At 42.6% G+C, this 18577-nt stretch overlaps 1 protein-coding gene across 5 annotated transcripts in view; it reads left to right on the top strand.

Moving 5' to 3' along the window:
• TLE1 (TLE family member 1, transcriptional corepressor) overlaps window positions 1-18577 on the top strand; it is a 592599-nt gene that overhangs the window by 56085 nt on the left and 517937 nt on the right. The gene's annotated exons all lie outside the window — the stretch shown is intronic.

Genomic DNA, 18577 nt, shown 5'->3' with positions numbered 1-18577 from the left:
TAAATGCAAAGGTTTTAAAAAATATAACCTATAGCTGTATATATTGAAAATACGAAGAAGAAATGTGAAGTTGCAAAATGGAATAGAACATTTTGCAGTGATTTGTAGATTGCAGGAATGATGACTAAGGATTAATGCATAATGATGAAGATGTTTTAGATTAAATAAAAAAGTAGTTATGGAAAGAAGGATGGGTAGAAGATATCATTTTAAAGAAAAAAATAATAGAATGTTTCTTCTGAAAATATGAAGTTTTAAATATTTTGAATATATAAAGATATGAAAAATTTGTAGTGAATTTGAAACTGTAAATACATTTGTATGTTCATATTCATAACATATAAATTTAAAGAAATGTAAATAAAGTGAAAGGATGAATAAAGCAGTCCTTAGTGTATGTGATCTTCAGCTAGTATCAGTTCAGGCAGGGGGAGACCTTGGATTAGCATGTGAGCCGAAGTGTGTGTGTTAAATCTATATTAAATATTTTAATCATTGTATAACTATGTACATTTTATTGAGGCATGGAGACTGCTGAACATGGGGAAAGCAGTTTAGTACTGTTTTTTGCTTCTATATACCTTTATTAAAGGGTGCCTCATGGAAGCGAACTGCAAAGTTCCACAGAAATATGGAGCAGTTTGGCAAACCATGGTGAGACTCCTCTTCACAATTAATGACGAACAAATTCTTCTTGGGTTAGTTCATGGCCGTTGCCTCTTGAAGGAGTCTGATTCATCTGGTTTGTGTTCTATGGGTATGTGTAGTGTTATTGAGACAAGTCTCCAGGGAGTAGGGGTGAAGGACATGGATAGTCTGGAATGTGCCCTTGCAATCTGGAAAATGGAAAGGAGAAACTAATGGCTTTATCCCTGACTGTATGTTAGAGAGCCCTGAAGGGGAAAATTGATATGCAAGCAATTTTTGTTTACTGACCAACTTTGAGAAGAGCCCTGTGCATTTAGGAATACTAAAATTGTGTTACCTGATGAGGTGTTGTAGTCAGTGGAACTCTGAGGAAAAAATCTTGCAGTATATTAATGATCCTGTTTCTTTTATGATGCACAGAATTGTAATTTTTTTTTAACTGTTTGGAATTTTTATATGAACTTTTCAGTGTAGTCATTTACAGGACTCTGTCAAACTGCTGTGTGCTGCTGGCTTGGTTCAGCTTATTAATGGATGCTGACTTGCACAGTACCATAAGTGACGAATGACCGCCACCAAAATGTACATCAGTTGGGAAATCCCAAGTACTGAGACTCCTGTGTCCTCTGCACCCATCACTTTAAGTTGGTGTAGCTGTTGGTGTGCTTGTTGCATCCTAAAATATTCACAGATGGTAGCAGCCAACTCCCTAGAACTGAAAAACACATGCATGCAATCAGTAATGGTCCCCCACCTGCATTATTTTTCTGAAGATGATTTAGCTGATGGTAAGCTTGTCATCTTTGTTTAATTGGGTTTCTGTGGTAATTTTTTGTGCATGCTTAATTTTGTTGTAGTATGCGTTTGTATTCATCCAGTGTTTTACTTTAGTGTTCTTTATCTTCAAATTGAATTCTTAGCTCAAACAGCACTTGTCAAAATCTTACTAGTGTGTGTGTGTGTGTGTGTGTGTGTGTGTGTGTGTGTGTGTGTGTGTGTGCACACACACACACACACACACACACACACACACACACACACACACACACACGTGTGCATATCTCTAAAACTGCATTATTTTTACAAGGTTAATAGTTTTATGAAAAGTGGAGACAGGACCTCTTAATTAGCATTTGGGTGGTCCCCATTTTCAAAAGGAGGGAGAGAATGGAGTGGTCCAGTTATAGAGGGCTCAAGCGTCATTTTTCTTGGGAGTAAATGTGTTATGCTGGAAAGGAGACTTCCTGCAGTAGTTGACCCTTTGGATGTGGAGCAATAGAACAGATAATTTTGTGACTGTGGAACACTGGATCAGGTCATTGTGTTTTCATGGCTGTTCGTTGGGGTTAGTGAAGCTTGCCAGCACTGCCTAGAGTGTTGGTAAACCTGGAGAATGGAGTGTTTTTTGGTTGTAGTAAAGCAGTACAAACATTTTTGATGATGCTTTTGTCTGCCATTCTGGCACTAGATGTGCTGAGTTATAAGTTGTTCAGACATTTGTGGCACTAAGTTAAATACACTTTTTTTAGCTGGGTATAAGGCTGTTACTGCTTTTTTTTTTTGTTGTTCTTGTAGACAGAATGCTAAAGTACTGTTAAGGTTTGGGTAGTGCTTAGTTTGGAGATGTGAGGATCACATCTTTGCAGATGATGATTCTCTCTCTCTCTCTCTGGGCACTGTGATCTGTGGAGTACACTTTAGTGGCTTGCCGCTGAATGTGAAGTGTTAAGTATGACTAGCACCTATAAATCGGTGGTCCTGGTTCCATTCAGAAAAAGCGTGGATTACTTTCAGTATGTGATAGGGTGAGTGGGGGGGGGGGCAGTTGTTTGAAGAGAAGAGGTTAAGCGTGGGGGGGGGGGCAGTTGCTTGAAGAGAAGAGGTTAAGCATCATTCACACAAGTGGATTAGTGGGAATCGGCTTATTGACTTGTAGATGGATGCATTTGCTCAGTACTGCAGGCATTGTACCAGGCTTTAGTGATGGACTGGTCAGGCTGGGATTCATTGTGGTCATGTCCTTTGGTTGATAACCAAAAGGATGCTGTCAGGAAAACTGTTGCCAGAAGGATGCTGTCAGGAAAACTGTTGCCAGAAAATGAAGTCTTTTGCAGGACTGCTGTGCTCATTCTGTGTGACAGAGCAAAGATCTCCATAATATGGGGTGATGTTTTGGTAGATCCTGTCCTCTTTTAGGATAAGCTGAATCCGTTGAGGCTTGGTTTGGTATCTAGTAGTTACAGTAAACTCTCAGTTAACTGACACCCATGGAGATTGGTAGATGCCGGATAACTGTAGTTTCTGGTTGCTTGAGAGTTACTATTAAAAATAGGCCTGACTAATACTGTACCCTATGCTATTTGTTTGTCTTGACTTGTTTCTAGGTTGGGGAGGGAATTTATTCATATCTTCCTTTTTGTAAGGTATGTTTTTGCTTGAGAGTTCTGGTTCTTCCATTCCAGCTAACTGGGAGTTTACTGTATACCTTGTGGGTGCTTTCTACTAGAGTTACACTAGACACTTTGCTCAGAGCTGGCTGTGTAGGGCAGAGTCCGAAGGTAATGCTGAAGGGAATATAAATTTCGGCTTGGTTGGGACCACTTTGTGATGTTATATCATGAATTTTGAACTTTTGCAGGCATAGTGAAGTCTGGTCTTTCCTGTTTAGTTTGCTGACACCATGATCCCAACAGGGCAGGTGGTTTAGAAAATGGATCAATAAATTGACTTCCTCCATTTTCCTGTGTCAAACAGTAATGATATGTTTCCTCAGAGTTCAGTTTTATCTGTTATCTCAGCTAGTGACTTTACATAGTAAAGATGATGTGAATCCCCAGGGACTATAGGTATAAATCCCCCCCCCCCCCCTTGTGGGAGGAGGAAGAAGACAAACAGTTTAGTTTGCTTTATCTTTTTCCGTGCAAGAAATTTTTAAATATGATTTTACTGTGAGGGAGACAAATTCTGTAAGAACATGCAACTATGTACAGGACCAGTGTTTGTACTCAAGATGTTGAATAGAAATGTCACAGCAGAGGGAATAAATAGGCTTCACAGCAGAGGGAATAAATAGGCTTCTTTTAATTGTGTGCCTTAAGGAAGGAATTGTTCAGGCAAGAAAATATACGCTGGAATGAGGACATTTTGCAATGTTTGGGGTGTAGTTAGAAATATGGATTTGAAACCAGTGTGCTGTCTTTTGCACTCAGTGTGCTCTTTAGCCTGTCAAATGTTTTTATCTGTCTCAAAACATGACTTTTTTTTTTTTTTTAGTGTGCCAGTAGTGACTGTAAGAAAAAACATGGAAGCCTTTTTTGGTAGTACTTAAGTTTATGATTTCTGCATGTGCCATATTTGTCCATGCACTATTTGTTTTGCGTGAGTATTGAGCAAGGCCCTGGCATTAATTTAGTATCCTGCACTAAGCTTTTATTCTCATCTTCCTTCTAAAGAATAGGTTGAATTCTGGTTTTAGTATATTATGCTGCGGAATGCTTATGCCCGTTGCATTATAGTAATTGCGTAGTAAGTTTTCTGATGTCTTTCTAAAGACTACATGCATAATGGAGATAATAAATTGCACCCAACCTCTGTTTTTAATTAATGCTATCACTGTGATGATCCCTTTCGTTGTTAGAATCACTTTATTTTGGACTGTGATACGCAGCACATCCCAGTGAACACTTTAATGTTTTAGGGAAGCCAGTAGTTGTAAATGTGTGGTTAAGTTGCTTCTTCCGTTTGTTTATTTTCTATTTGTTGACTCATTTACTTCACCTCTGACAAAGTGTTTGAAATTCTGGATGTGCAGTATTTGTTAAAATAGTAAAATGTGTGAGTGTTGCATGTATTTATTTTAAAGTGTCGACTTATGGCTTATGACTGTCTATGTATTGCATTATTCCATAATTTCTGTGCAGCAGTTGAGAGAGCTGGAATGGCATCTTGTTTTCAATTTGTTTTACCATCAAACTGTTTAGTTAGCATAGTGTGTTTATGCTGCTGCTTTCTATGCCAAGGGTGCAGGGTTTGAAAGTCAAGTCTGGTAGTTTGCATAGGGGACAAAGGCTATGACCTGCTAACGAGCTACTTCCCATGGTACCGGAGTTTGAATTCCTCAGCCCTCATTTGTCTCCAGTATGGCCTTAAGCAAGTCATTAACCAGACAGTGCTTTGGGGTAATTGGGAATTTGGTCTAGGTTCCTAAATGGTTTTGTGGGTTGCATACTTAGTAACTATCTCTGTGAGATGTGTGTGTGTGTGTGTGTGTGTGTGTGTGTGTGTGACTTTTTTATTTTTTCTTTGCAGTTTGTTGTACTGCTGGGGTGGCCACGGTGGTGCAGCGGTTAGCGTTGCCGCCTCACAGCAAGAGGTTCTCCGGTTCGATTTTTGGCTGGGGTGCCTTCTGTGCGGAGTCTGCATGTCCTCCCTGTAGTCGCATGCGTTTCCTCCGGGTGCTCCGGTTTCCTCCCACATCCCAAAGACATGCAGTAGGTGAATTGGACACTCTAAATTGGCCCTAGGTGTGAGTGTGTGCGTGTGTGTTCCTTCTGTGGAAGGTTGGGCACCGGGCTGGCAACTCGACACTGTAAAACTCCACTGCCAATCATGAGCGGACAGATGATCCGCTGTGGTGACCCCTAACCGGGAAAAGCCGAAAGCAGTCTGTTGTACTGCTGTAAAGGAACATAGTAACTGCATGTGAAGTGCTCTTCACCCTGTTTTTGTTTTTATAGTCTTAGCTGGCAGCTAACCATTGTGATGACAGATTTTGTGACTTGGTTAGTGATGAATGACTTCTCACTGAAAGTCAAGTGAGTGTTCAGTGTGGAGTTAAAGATAAGCAGCATGCTGGAGAGGTTGTTGTTGATAAGGCTTTTGTATTTCCTGGGTAGCAGCAGGTCACAGTAATATCACCTTTTCTGAATAGCAGTGTGACCCAGTAGCAAACATTATGTAGGGCACTGATTATAAATTTTAGTTTGGCTCTTATGGGGCATTCTTTCAATGGTCTTAGATTGTGCTACACTTTATATTTGATTCCTAGTAAGGCAGGTAGCTTTAAATTTCTCACGGGAAGTCTATCATTAGTGCTAAATCACACAGAGGTTGAACAAATTTGTAGTTATATGCACCACTTTGAAGAATCTGTGTGTGTGGTTGATCAAATGATTCCAGATGTTAAGTGGTCCCAAATGAGAGATCTGCTGTAGTTAATGCATTTCACATGTAACATATCCCCCCCCCCCCATGGACAGACAGTATCTCAGTCTGCCTTAAACCTACAGTGCATATCTGTGGCATGTCTATATCTTGACGTGTCCCTTAGTGTTGGATATGTAAGATTTTTGACTTTGTAGTACCTTTATGAAATTATTACAGGCTTTCACTTTTATTTTAATTTTTTCAGACAAATCTGATAAAGTGAAACATGAAAGAATAAAGACCAGTCAGTGTGTGTATATATACATATACAAGTTTAAATCGGTCAAATTTGTGTGTGTGTGTGTGTGTGTGTGTGTGTGTGTGTGTGTGTGTGTGTGTGTGTGTGTGTGTGTGTGTGTGTGTGTGTGTGTGTGTGTGTGTGTAGATGTCTCTTTATAGCTACACACACACTATATGTATACGGGCCATATGTAATTTATTAGGAAGAGCTGGTACAGTCTTCTAAGAGGCTGTCTGTGAAACTGCTTCAAAAACTCCAAAATTAAAAAAAAAAAACAAGATCAACTTTGTTTTGTATGACATCAAAATGTCATTAAAATAAATATGTATGTGTGTGTGTATATATATATATATATATATATATATATATATATATATATATATATATATATATAATGTATATGTCTATAGTATGTGCGTGTGTATATCTGTTATATATATATATTTATAAGTGTACGTGTGTATAATTTATAGAAAAACATGCCATGTTTAGGAAAATGTCAAGGGCACTTCTTGAAAGTGTCACTCCAATCCAATAGCATTAAAAAATGATGTGTTGTGATTTTGTGTGGGTGTGTGTGGTGTGTATGTCATTACATTAAATGAGAATGTAATCAAGGCAGAATCATGCAAAGCCAAGTAATCGAGTACTGAACCCATCAAACATCAGTTTGAAATATCACAACCAATTGAAAATTCAGGGAAAAGTAAAGGATATGCTGCAAAGAAGACTTGTAACACATACAGTGCACAGTGAGTGTTACTTAGCAATCAACAACATGCTTTAAGTTCCTGTGTTTCATCAGATGCAAAAATGTAACCACAGCATGTGTACACTTGTCAAAGCAATGCAAGTTGTCCAGAAGATAGTTTCTTGCAGAAAAGAACGCCAGATGAAGTAATTTTAACCTCCGAGATTTATTGCAACACATTTCAATGCTTGTGTACAATTGCCAAGCTTTTTTCCTTTTTAATATGTTAAGATTGCTTAGGAGAAACAGGTCCTCCTGGCTGTTTCTTAGACTCATTGTAGGGCTCCCCTGGGAGGCACCAATGTGTGTGCTGACACCCCTCCAGAGTATTTCCACATCATCCACACTGCAGAAAGAGTGTAAAGAGATATGCAAACCATGAACTGTGATGGCAGTTTTAGTTGAAAACTTTCTACTTTTCCAGTAGACATAGTAATCTTCAAAGCACCTTAGCAGACATGCACTGCACCCTTTTCAGGAAAGCATTGTCCGCTCCTCAACAAAGAGTAATAATGTGACCTATTTTACGTAAAGTTGGAAACTTGACACTGGAACCATGTCAACCTGTTAGCCCAAGGGACTACACCTCCCTCCACACATTCTGGGGAAAAGTACATTTTGCTGTAGATTCCTTATTGTCATTGATACAAAATCACCTAATTTGTAATTAAATGTACAACCTACGGAATCGCAGAATTTTGTAAGAATTTCCATATTCTGATTATATGCCCTGTGACTGTTGGGGAGAGATGGGAGAAGGCTGCCAGCCTAGTCAAACAGAATTTGATATACAATTCTGGCATGTGTAAATACATGTAAAATACAGGCATGTTTTCTTGAGTGTAAAAGAATACTGTGAAATGTGGAACTGCAAAATATGTGACATTGCACTCTACTGGCCCAGTGAAGCATGCTGTGACCCTTTCATGTTAGAATTCGTCTCCAGAGAGTCTGGATAAAGGTTTCATGCCCATTGTTTTAAGGTTAAAGTTTATGACCAGAATTTACATGTGGAATGTGCTTTATTGCTTTGGTTTCTGTTAGAGTATGCATGTGAAATGTCTTCTATTAAGTTTCTGAGCAGGTGTTAGATTGCTAAATAATGCAGTTTGTTTGCTAAATAATGCAGTTTGTTTGCCTGGGAAAACCCAAGTGTCAACAAGATGTAATTTGGGGGGGGGGACCCAGCATACATGTTTGTTAGTAATGTTTAAATACTGTTTTCTCACAAGAGACTAGAACCATTTTGACCTTTAGGTTCATAGGTTCATAGGTTCATAGGTTCATACTAGGCTATCTGCCCAAGGGCATTTATAAGCCTAGCCCATAGTTATGTGGCTTTCCCCCCCTTTTTAGTTTGAATAAAAAACCTATCATTTTGCTGTGCCTCTGTCAAGCAGTGACGCTGAAGTAATCCCTGGGGTATATCTGCAATCTCCCATCCATTGGTCAAGATTCCTCTTGAACAAGACCAGAGAGGTGCTCTGCCTCACATGTACCGGGATTTTGTTCCACAGCATAGGGAGTCTCTGGGTGATGAATCTGTCCCTCCAGCTGTGGTTCTGAGGGATCTAGATTTTTGAGGTGAAGCATATTCATCAAATCTGGTATGTCAGGCACAGGTCACCTCTGAGCAAGGTATGAGACTGAATAGAGCTGGAGTTCTTTCAGTCGGGCAGCATAAGACATATTTTGAGACCCTTTATCCTTTTGGTGAGGAACTTTTGGGGCCGCAGCAGGTGTCTGGTCAGATACATTCGAGCGGGGCATTGTACTCAATCATAGGTCTAATAAGTGATGAGTACAGGGGACGATGACCTCCCTTGATCTAGATGTGAATCCCTTCATGATCAGGTGGGTGATATAGAAGGTTTTCCTAACTACTTTAGCAACATGAGTGTCAAGCGAAGGCTACTGTCAACCTGGGTCCCCAGATCTCTGATGACTTTTCTGTGCTCAGTGGATTGCCACCTATATGGTAGCTAGTAGCCTTGTTTTCCCAAAGGGTATGACTATGCATTTTTGGCGTTTAACTTCAGGCCATGGCTCTGGCACCAGTTATCCATTTCTGTGAGGCCCTTCTGGAGGATATCTGTGTCAGATGTGGTTTGCAGTCATCTGCAAACTTTGTATAACCCTCCTGTGTTTGCTTGTACTTCAGAAAAGTAGATGCCGAACAAGAGTGGACCCAGGACTGAGCCCTGTGGGACACCACTTGTGACAGGCTTTGAGTCTGACATGGCTCCAGCAACTCTGACCCTGTGGGTTCTGTCACTTAGCCAGTTTGCAACCCATCTTGTGATGTATGGGTTTACATTCAAGCTGATGAGTTTTTCGATGAAACCTGAGTGGGTATTGTGTTGCCAGGTCGAGGTAGGCTGTATGGGACTGCCTTTCCTCATCAATGGCCTTGGTACTGTCTCGAAAAGTCAAGTCAAAGTAGAGGGGCAGGAGATGCTTTGACAAAGCCAAACTGAGTTGGATCCAAAGTCTGCAAGTTCCCTATGTCTTTATTTATGAGTTCCATTATGATCCTCTCCATGGCTTTGCAGATAAGGCTTGTCAAGCTAATGGGGCGTAATTTTCCAGGGTCTGTGGAGGCACGCCTATGAAGTGGGACCACAGTTCCTGAGGTGAGGCTAAGATTAAACAGCTGTCCTAACTGTGGGTTTAATTCCTCATTGAGTTCATGAAGCACACAGCCGGGACACCATCCGTCCCATGGATGCTGTGTTTTTTCTTAGTGAGGGCAGTTCTCACCTGGGCGTTGGAGATGTTTGGGGGCTACAATCCTCTGGAATAGATATCTCTCCTTTTGGGGGAAGTTTGCACTGAACCTGTCAGCCAGTATGTTGGCAATGTGTGTAGGTTCAGTAATTTTCACATCATTTTGAACTAATTCTGAGCATATCTGGGAGTTTCCTCCTAGGTTTCTAACATAGCTAAAGAAGGCCTTATGATTCTCTTTAGAGTCCTTGGCGATTTTCTCTCAAAATTTGCCTTGGATGATTTTATGAGAGCTCTTAGTTTTTACTTATAATGATCAAAGGTGTCTTACCTTTCAAGGATTTTGCTCTATCTTGTAGTAGCTTCCTCCTTTTGTTGTAGAGCTTGTTTATGGCTGGGGTCCACCAGACTGGACGCTTGCCTTTGGTACAGAGAGTCTTAGTTTTGTTTGGGATTGCCTGATCCATGCAGTCCTGTAGGTGCTGGTAGAAGGCATTTGTAAGTGATTCAGCGGTTTGAGTAATGTTTACCACTGGCTCAGGGGCCTTAAAGGACACCACACTAGTTTTAGAAGTGTGAAATCTTTTCACTGTGGTCCCTCCTTATGATCTGATCTCACCAGTGAGGTATACTAACATTTTGATCCCGTGTTCGTGATGATGAGATCAAGTATGTTTTCTCTCTTGTGGGGATGGTGACTAGTTGTTCCATGGCATTTGAGTTTATGAACTCCAGGAATCTTTGGGTTAGAGTGTTCGGGCTTGAGTAGTGTTCCCAGTCTATATTAGGGTAGTTAAAGTCACCTAGTATGATGGTGTTTGAGATACATTTATCCCTCCAATGTTTTCAGGAAGGCCATGTGAGGTTCCTGAGTTTGAGAGGGTGGCCTGTAACATGCTACAAATTGCAGAGCAGTCTTGCCTATGGTTAATTGCACCTGGATGGTCTCCGATGCATCATGGTGTGGGTGTCCTTTATGAATATGGACACCCCTCCTTTCTTGGTGTTGTCCGGATTTTGGGGCGGGCATGATATGAGGTGAAACCTGTTAGTGCTGGGGTGCTCTCAGGAGCCTTGAACCAGGTTTCTGTCACAGCACAGACATCGATGTTCTCCATATTGAGAAGGGCCTCGAGTGCGTGCATCTTGAGATTGAGACTTCTGGCATTGAGCAGCATTACCCTTAGTTTTTTTCCTTTTTGGTGTTCTAGGGTGGTAGGTTTAGAATTTGAGCCTTGCCTAAAAAAGGCACTATGGGGTTGATATCTAACTCAAGCTCACATGTAAGTTTTAGTACTGTGATTTCTTGTAGGAATAGTTAAAGCTAGTAAAGATTAATTAGGTATTTTTCTTTGAAGTCAGACCTGTACTACTGTATTATTTTAAGTTTCTTTGTGATCTCTGAACTCTTAGATATGTCTGTGGTGTAGTAGTTTTGTCTTGTGTTTTAATTATTTATTATTAAATATTTTTAAAACCTTCTACCCGTGGCTGGTTTATGTAGAGATAAAGTATGCTTTAGAGTACATTGTATATTTATAGAGTTTATTGTAATAAGCCCTTCCAGTAAGCCTGGAGACTGATTAGTCATACTACCATTGGATTATAATATTGCACAGTAATAATTGGACACCCTTTTAAGGGCCTTTTAGTAGCTGATAATTAACTGGGTGGTGGCAGGAATTACTACCGTATTGGTCTGGGTAATAGGGGCACAGCTGGAGAACCTGTGCCAGCCTTTTCCCAGGTGTGTCTGTGAAGGTGTATATATACTTATCTCAAAGTGTGTGTGTGTGTGTGTATCTGCTACCTGGGCAGAGACACGAAGCACTGGTTGGACAGAGAGGTTACTGGAGATTTTAGCGTTCCCAGTTCAACTGAGACCTGGACCCTATAGCTGTGCCAGTGGGGAGTCTTATTGGGGACCTGATGAGCAAAGGAGCAACCAGCCCCAGACTGACTGATCTCTGTGTGCACATAAGGGAAATTGGACTTTACTGTGTGTATTAGTTATCCTTTCCTCTTCTAGGAGACTACCTCCCTGGTGTTAGTGGTGAGGATTGAGGCTGCTTGATTGCTGGGCCAGGGCACGGCTGTCACATGTGGTTTGCATTGGTGGGATCTACTTCACATACTAATTGGCTTGTAGTGGTGTGGGTAGAGTGAGTTCCTGTAGCTTATGTACAGTGATCTCCAACAGCCACGCAGTGTATACTCAAGAGTTCAGATCACAATTGTTTTATTTCTTTTGTTAGCTTAGTGTTAGTCAGGGTGAACAGGCAGCATGCCAGCAGAAGAGTATGGAAAGCTGACAAGGAGCCAGCTGGCGGAGATGTGCCAGGCTAGGGGACTGGTGCATGGAAATCTGACTAAACAGTCCTGATTGCAGCCTTTGTTACAGCTGCATCAGAAAACAGCAACCTGGAGGACAATCAGATTGACAGTGGAGATGCAATACCCTTGGAGAATGGACAGTTCAACCTTTCTGCAGTGGACTTAAAAATCCAGCTGGAGCTAAAGAGACTTGAGTTGGTGGCCAGACATATGGAACTAGAAGCAGCTGAGAAAATGAGGAGTCTACAAGCTGAGGAAAAAGAACGTCAGAGGAGGCGTGAGAGGGAAATGCCGACTCTTCACCAGAGTCATGGAGGTAATGGGGAAGGGAGTAACCGGACCCCAGAAGCACAAAAGGTCAGTAAATTTCTTCCACAGTTTAAAGAGGGGGATAATTTTGATAGCGTTAGTTATATGTTTGAGCAGGTATGTAAACAGTATGAAGTTGACCAAGGGCTCTGGGTATGGTTTCTGACCCCCTTACTCCATGGTAAAGCTGTCACTTCTTTAGCACAAATGCATGACACTGACTGTTTTGATTTTATACTGATGTAAAAAGACACTTGTTGGAATGTGGTTAAGCTAACGTCTGAAATGTATAGGAAATAGTTTTGTGAGCATAGACACAAGGCAGATGAAAATGCATGTGAATATGTTGCTGAACTGAGCACTTATTTTCATAGGTAGGTGAGTGGATGTCAGGTCACCACTTTTGAAGGGCTGGCACACCTTTTGGTAAGGGGAACAAGCCCTTAGCACTTTGCCTGAGGACATGAGGATCTAGTTAGCTGATAGACATTGTGCTACTTCGGAGGAGTTGGGGAAGAAGGGAGACGTACCTAGCAAGCAGGGCAGCCTTGCACAGGAAAATGACCCCCAGTACTGCTCATGGGACTAAAGGAACCCATGATGGGCAGCACATATTGCCCCAACAGAATCCGCCAGTAGCAGGGGAAGCTACTAGTCCAGATACACATCCAGGATCTAGGGTTAAATGTTTTGAATGCAACCAGTGGGGCCATGTGGCATACAGGTGTCCACGGAGGCAAGGTGGGGAACCAAAGGTGAGGGAGCCAGTAAGTGGGAAAGACAAAATGCCAACAGTAGGTTGTCTTGAGGCAGCAGGGATATGGAACTACCTTCCTGCAGATGTCCTGAGAGGGAAGGATTTGGATGAGCCAGTACTGTGTACTTATGCAGTTACATGCAGTGAGGCTAAGAGACAAGCACGTGGGTCTGGTAGCCTGGGGGAGACCCAGACAGACTGCATACTTGCAGCCAGGATGGCTGAGGTGGTTATTTTAGGGAGTGAGCTACGCTGTAGCAGTGAGACTGAATGTGAGCCACAGCTGCTTGTGGGTACTGATGTTCCCCTGGACAAGGTAACTGCAAAGGTAGAGGTGAGTAGTAGTACCCAGGCTGACAGTGAGGCACCGCTGTCAGAGGATGCCAGACTTCCTGTGAAAGGGGAGCTGGGAAGGGTTATAAGGAGAGACTTGAGACAGGCTCAGCTCTCAGACCCTACATTGCAAGGCCTGAGGCAGGTAGCTAGGGAGGCACCTGATCCTCAAGGGAAGGAGGAATCTGAATACTGGGACAAAGGGTTACTGTACAGAGAGTGGACCCCTGAGGAAGGGCTAGAAGGTGAGAGAGTATAGCAATTGGTAGTGCCTACAGCTTACCATCTGGTGCTTCTAGCCATAGCCCATGATATTCCCTTTGCAGGTCATATGGGCATAAAACGTGCAAAGAGGCATATTATGCAAAACTTCTATTGGCCTGGAATTTCCAGAGATGTAACAGGGTACTGCAGGACCTGTGAGCAGTGCCAAAAGGTAGGCAAGGCAGGAGACAAGGTGAGAGCTCCTTTGATGCTTTGCCTGTGATTGAGGAGCCATTTCAGAGGGTAACTATGGATATTGTGGGTCCTCCCAAGTACCCCAAGTTCCACAGGGAAAAAGTATATCCTAGTGATTTGTAGATTATGTTACACGATACCCTGAGGCAGTGGCTTTGTCCTCCATTGAGGCAGAGAAGGTGGCAAATGCTTTGCTAGAGATTTTCAGCTGAGTAGGTTTCCCAAAGGAAATACTGTTTGACAGAGGTGCCAATTTTATGTCAGATCTGCTGGGTTGTCTGTGGAAGTGCTGTGGGATGAAGCACATGAAGACCACCACCTACCATCCCCGACTAATGGTCTTTTTGAGAGGTTAAACTCTGCAATCAAGTCCATGCTACGGGCATTTGTAGATCAGTTTAAGAGGGAGTGGGACAAATATTTGCCCCATCTGTTTGCTTACAGAGAGGTTCCCCAGGAATCTACAGGTTTTTCTCCCTTTGAGTTGCTATATGGGCATAGGGTGAGGGGACCTCTAGATTTAATTCGAGATTAGTGAGAAGGTGAGTGTGAGTCTCACAAGGAGTCTGTTGTGGCATATGTCCTGAACCTCAGGACAATGCTCAGGGAACTCATGGGCCTGGCCCAGGAGAACCTGGCAGAAGCCCAACAACAGAAAAAGGTGTGGTATGACAGGAATGCTCGAGCTAGAGAGTATGCTGTAGGGCAGCAGGTGATGGTTCTCATTCCTGTCGGACACAACAAGTTGCAAGCAGCTTGGGAGGGACCCTACAAGGTGGTAATAAAGGTAAGTGATGTTAACTACATGGTGGAACTGCTAGGCAGAAGGCAAGGGCACAAATTGTACCATGTTAACATGATGAAACATTACCATGATAGGGAGACCCTTGTGCTGAGCATTTGCAGTGGATTGCAGGAGGAGTCTGGGAGAGATCTTGTGACTGATCACCTCAGTGAGGCATGGGCTGACACCTCGGTGGAAGGGGTAGCAATGTCCCAGCAGCTATCACCTACCCAGGTTCAAGAAATCTGAGAAGTGTAGGAATTTGGGGACGTGTTCAGTGGGAAACCAGGGTGCACCCACCTGGTGCAGCACCAGGTGGATACAGGACCCCAAAGGCCTATTAGACAGGCCCCTTATAGGGTGCCTGAGCGAGTCAAACAGACTCTGAGGAAAGAGGTACAGGAGATGTTGGTACTAGGGGTGATTCAAGAGTCCAACAGTCCCTGAGCCTCACCAGTGGTGTTGGTGCCATCGAAGGATGGCAGCACCAGGTTCTGTGTGGATTACAGGAAATTAAATAGTCACACAGAATTGGATGCTTGCCCTATGCCTTGGACAGATGAGGCCCTAGAGCAGCTGGGTGGAGCTAAGTATCTTACGACCATTGATCTTACCAAGGGTTACTGGCAGGGTATCCTTGACTCCCAGTGCTAGGGAGAAGTCAGCCTTTGTGACACCTTTTGGCTTTTATGAGTTCACAAAGAGGCCCTTTGGGATGAAGAATGCCCCAGTGACTTTCCAGAGGCTGGTAGATCATATCTTACCAAGAGCAGGAGGTTTGCTCTTGCTTACATGGGTGATATTGCTATCTATAGCCATTCCTGGCAAGAGCACCTTCGGCATGTCAGGGAGGTGCTGGGCCGGCTACAGAGGGCAGGGTTGACCATTAAGCCGAGCAAATGTCAGGTGGGTATGTCAGAGGACTCTTACCTAGGACATAGAGTGGGGAGTGGTAAGATAATGCCAGAATCTTCTAAAGTGGAAGCCATTCGGGCATGGCCTGCACCTGTTATCAAAAAGCAGGTGAGGGCGTTCTTTGAGACAGTAAGGTACTACAGAAAGTTTGTTCCCAATTATAGTACCATAGCTGCTCCCCTCACAGACGTGACAAGAACAGGCCAGATAAGGTAGTGTGGGCCCCAGTATGTGAGCTGGCATTTCAGAAGCTTAAGGAAGCTTTGGGAGGACCTCCTGTGTTAGCCATTTCAGATTACAGCAAAGACTTTGTTGTGCAGGTGGATGCTTCAAACTATGGGTGGGGGCTGTACTTGGCCAGATTTCTTCAGCAGGAGAGCACCCAGTGGTTTATCTAATTCGTAGGCTCCAACCCAGGGGGGAATGCTATGCAGCAGTAGAAAGGAATGTCTAGCCATAGTATGGGCACTACAAAAACTTCAGCCTTATCTGTATGGAAGAATATTCACTGTGATGACAGATCACAACCCTCTAACATGGTTAAACAGAGCCAGTCAGCAAAATGCCAAGTTGCTAAGATGGAGTCTGGGGTTGCAAGCATATGATATGTCAGTGCAGCGTCATAGTGGGAGTAGCAGTGCCAGTGCAGATGGGCTCTCAAGACAGGGAATGGGGTGAGATACACCCAGATAGACCTGACACACTCTCAAGCGATGTTTCTCAAGGGGCACTTGAAAACTGTGCTTGAGTTCCCGGGAGGGGGGGTGTGACAATTGGGGAGAAATGGGCAAAGGCTGCCAGCCTAGTCAAATAGAATTTGATATATAATTCTGGCATTTGTAAATAAATGTAAAATACAGGCATGTTTTCTTGAGTGTAAAAGAATACTGTGAAATGTGGAACTGCAAAATATGTGACAACATTGCACTCTACTGGCCCAGTGAAGCATGTTGTGACCCTTTCATGTTAGAATTTGGCTCCAGTGAGTCTGGATGAAGGTTTCATGCCCATTGTTTTAAGGCTAAAGTTTATGACCAGAATTTAGATGTGGAATGTGCTTTATTGCTCTGGTTTCTGTTAGAGTATACATGTGAAATGTCTATTGTTGTAAGTTTCTGAGCAGGTGTTAGGTTTTCCCAGGCAAACAAACTGCATTATTTAGCAATCTAAGTGACTACATGATGTAATTTGGGAGGGACCCAGCAGACATGTTTGTTAGTAATGTTTAAATAATGTTTTCTCACAAGAGACTAGAAGCATTTTGACCTTGGATATCTAACTCAGCACTCTGCCTAAGCTCACATGTAAGTTTTAGCACTGTGATTTCTTGTAGGAATAGTTAAGCTAGTGAGGATTAATTAGGTATTTTTCTTTGAAATCAGACCTGTACTACAGTATTATTTTAAGCTTCTGTGTGATCTCTGAACTCTTGGATATCTCTGTGGTGTAGTAGTTTTGTCTTGTGTTTTAATTATTTATTATTAAACATTTTTAAAACCTCCTACCTTTGGCTGGTTTATGTAGAGATAAAGTATGTTTTAGAGTACATTATATATTTATAGAGTTTATTGTAACAAGCCCTTCCAATAAGCCTGGAGACTGATTAGTCATACTACCATTGGATTATAATATTGCACAGTAATAATTGGACACCCTTTTAAGGGCCTTTTAGTAGCTAATAATTAACTGGGTGGTGGCAGGAATTACTACCGTATGGTCTGGGTAATAGGGGCACAGCTGGAGAACCTGTGCCATCCTTTTCCTAGGAGTCTGTGTGAAGTTGTATAAATACTTATCTCATTGTGTGTGTGTGTGTGTGTGTGTGTGTGTGTGTGTGTGTGGTGTGTGTATATGTATCGGCTACCTGGGCAGAGACACGAAGCACTGGTTGGACAGAGATGGTACTGGAGGTTTTAGCTTGCCCAGTTAGGCTGAGACCTGGACCGTATAGCTGTGCCAGTGGGGAGTTTTATTGGGGACCAAAGGAGCAACCAGCCCCAGACTGACTGTGATCTCTGTGTGCACTTAAGGGAAATTGTACTTTACTGTGTGTATTAGTTATTCTTTCCTTTTCTAGGAGACTACCTCCCTGGTGTCAGTGGTGAGGATTGAGGCTCCTTGATTGCTGGGCCAGGGCACGGCTGTCACATGTCTGACTAGACATTATTTGTCATCATAAAATGTAGAGAAAGAAAAGAAACACGTGAACCAGAAGGTAATTGTTTGTAGAGATTCCCTTTATGCGAGAATGTGATATTCCATAAGTTAGGTGCTTGCCAAACAAATATTAACTATAGCATGCTCGGTGGAAATAACCTCAATGGTAAGGCATCTGGCTGTGTCTGTAAATGTATGTGAAATGAATGCACCAGCCATCAGTTTCCAGAAGGCAACATAAATTGTTCCAGGGGTATCACTGGGTGAACAGCCTAACTGTTTTTTCACTTCCTTTGACAATTCCCAGTCTGCAGCATCATTCTGTGGGATGCCATCTCCTGCCACATCATTCTGTGGGATGCCATCTCCTGCCACTTGCAACAGTACATTATGTAAAATGTCTGTACTGTTTCTCCTGGGCAGCTGTGCATCATCCCTATCACCACTTGATCTGCAGCAGTCAGTTAAGGGGTGGATTTCCTCAGATCCTCTCTGTGAGCTGCTGCAGTAGTTATGACATATCCCTTCTGTTTATTCTGCAGTTCTGTTCTGCAACACCAGTACTTCCTGTTACTGGCCTCTTACTTTGAGATATACAGTTAGAGGATATTCTTCTCTCTCTTAGTCTGAATAGTCCCATATAGAACCAGTGACTTCAGGTGCATATCTCTTCTTACAGAGTGCCACAGCAAGTGCCAGATGGATGCCCACAGAGTCCTCTTTTGCCAATATCCATTGCAGCCTGTAATCAGGCCTTACTCGGCCGATGCAACATTTGGCTATGTAACCTCATGGCGACACTGTAGCACCTACTCTATTAAATCAGCTGTTAATACTTTGCTTGTAACACTGTTATACATGTGCATTCAGACAGAAATGCACATTTTTATATGGATATTTAAAATGAGTTTTGTATATATACACACACAAACACGCGTGCGCTAGTTGAGGGCAAGC

Source organism: Protopterus annectens, chromosome 2.part0, assembly GCF_019279795.1.
Source record: "Protopterus annectens isolate FY-2018-M chromosome 2.part0, PAN1.0, whole genome shotgun sequence".
NCBI classification, from domain to species: domain Eukaryota; kingdom Metazoa; phylum Chordata; order Ceratodontiformes; family Protopteridae; genus Protopterus; species Protopterus annectens.
Note: the sequence above shows the minus strand (reverse complement) of the source record. Positions and strands in the feature narration are given on the sequence as shown.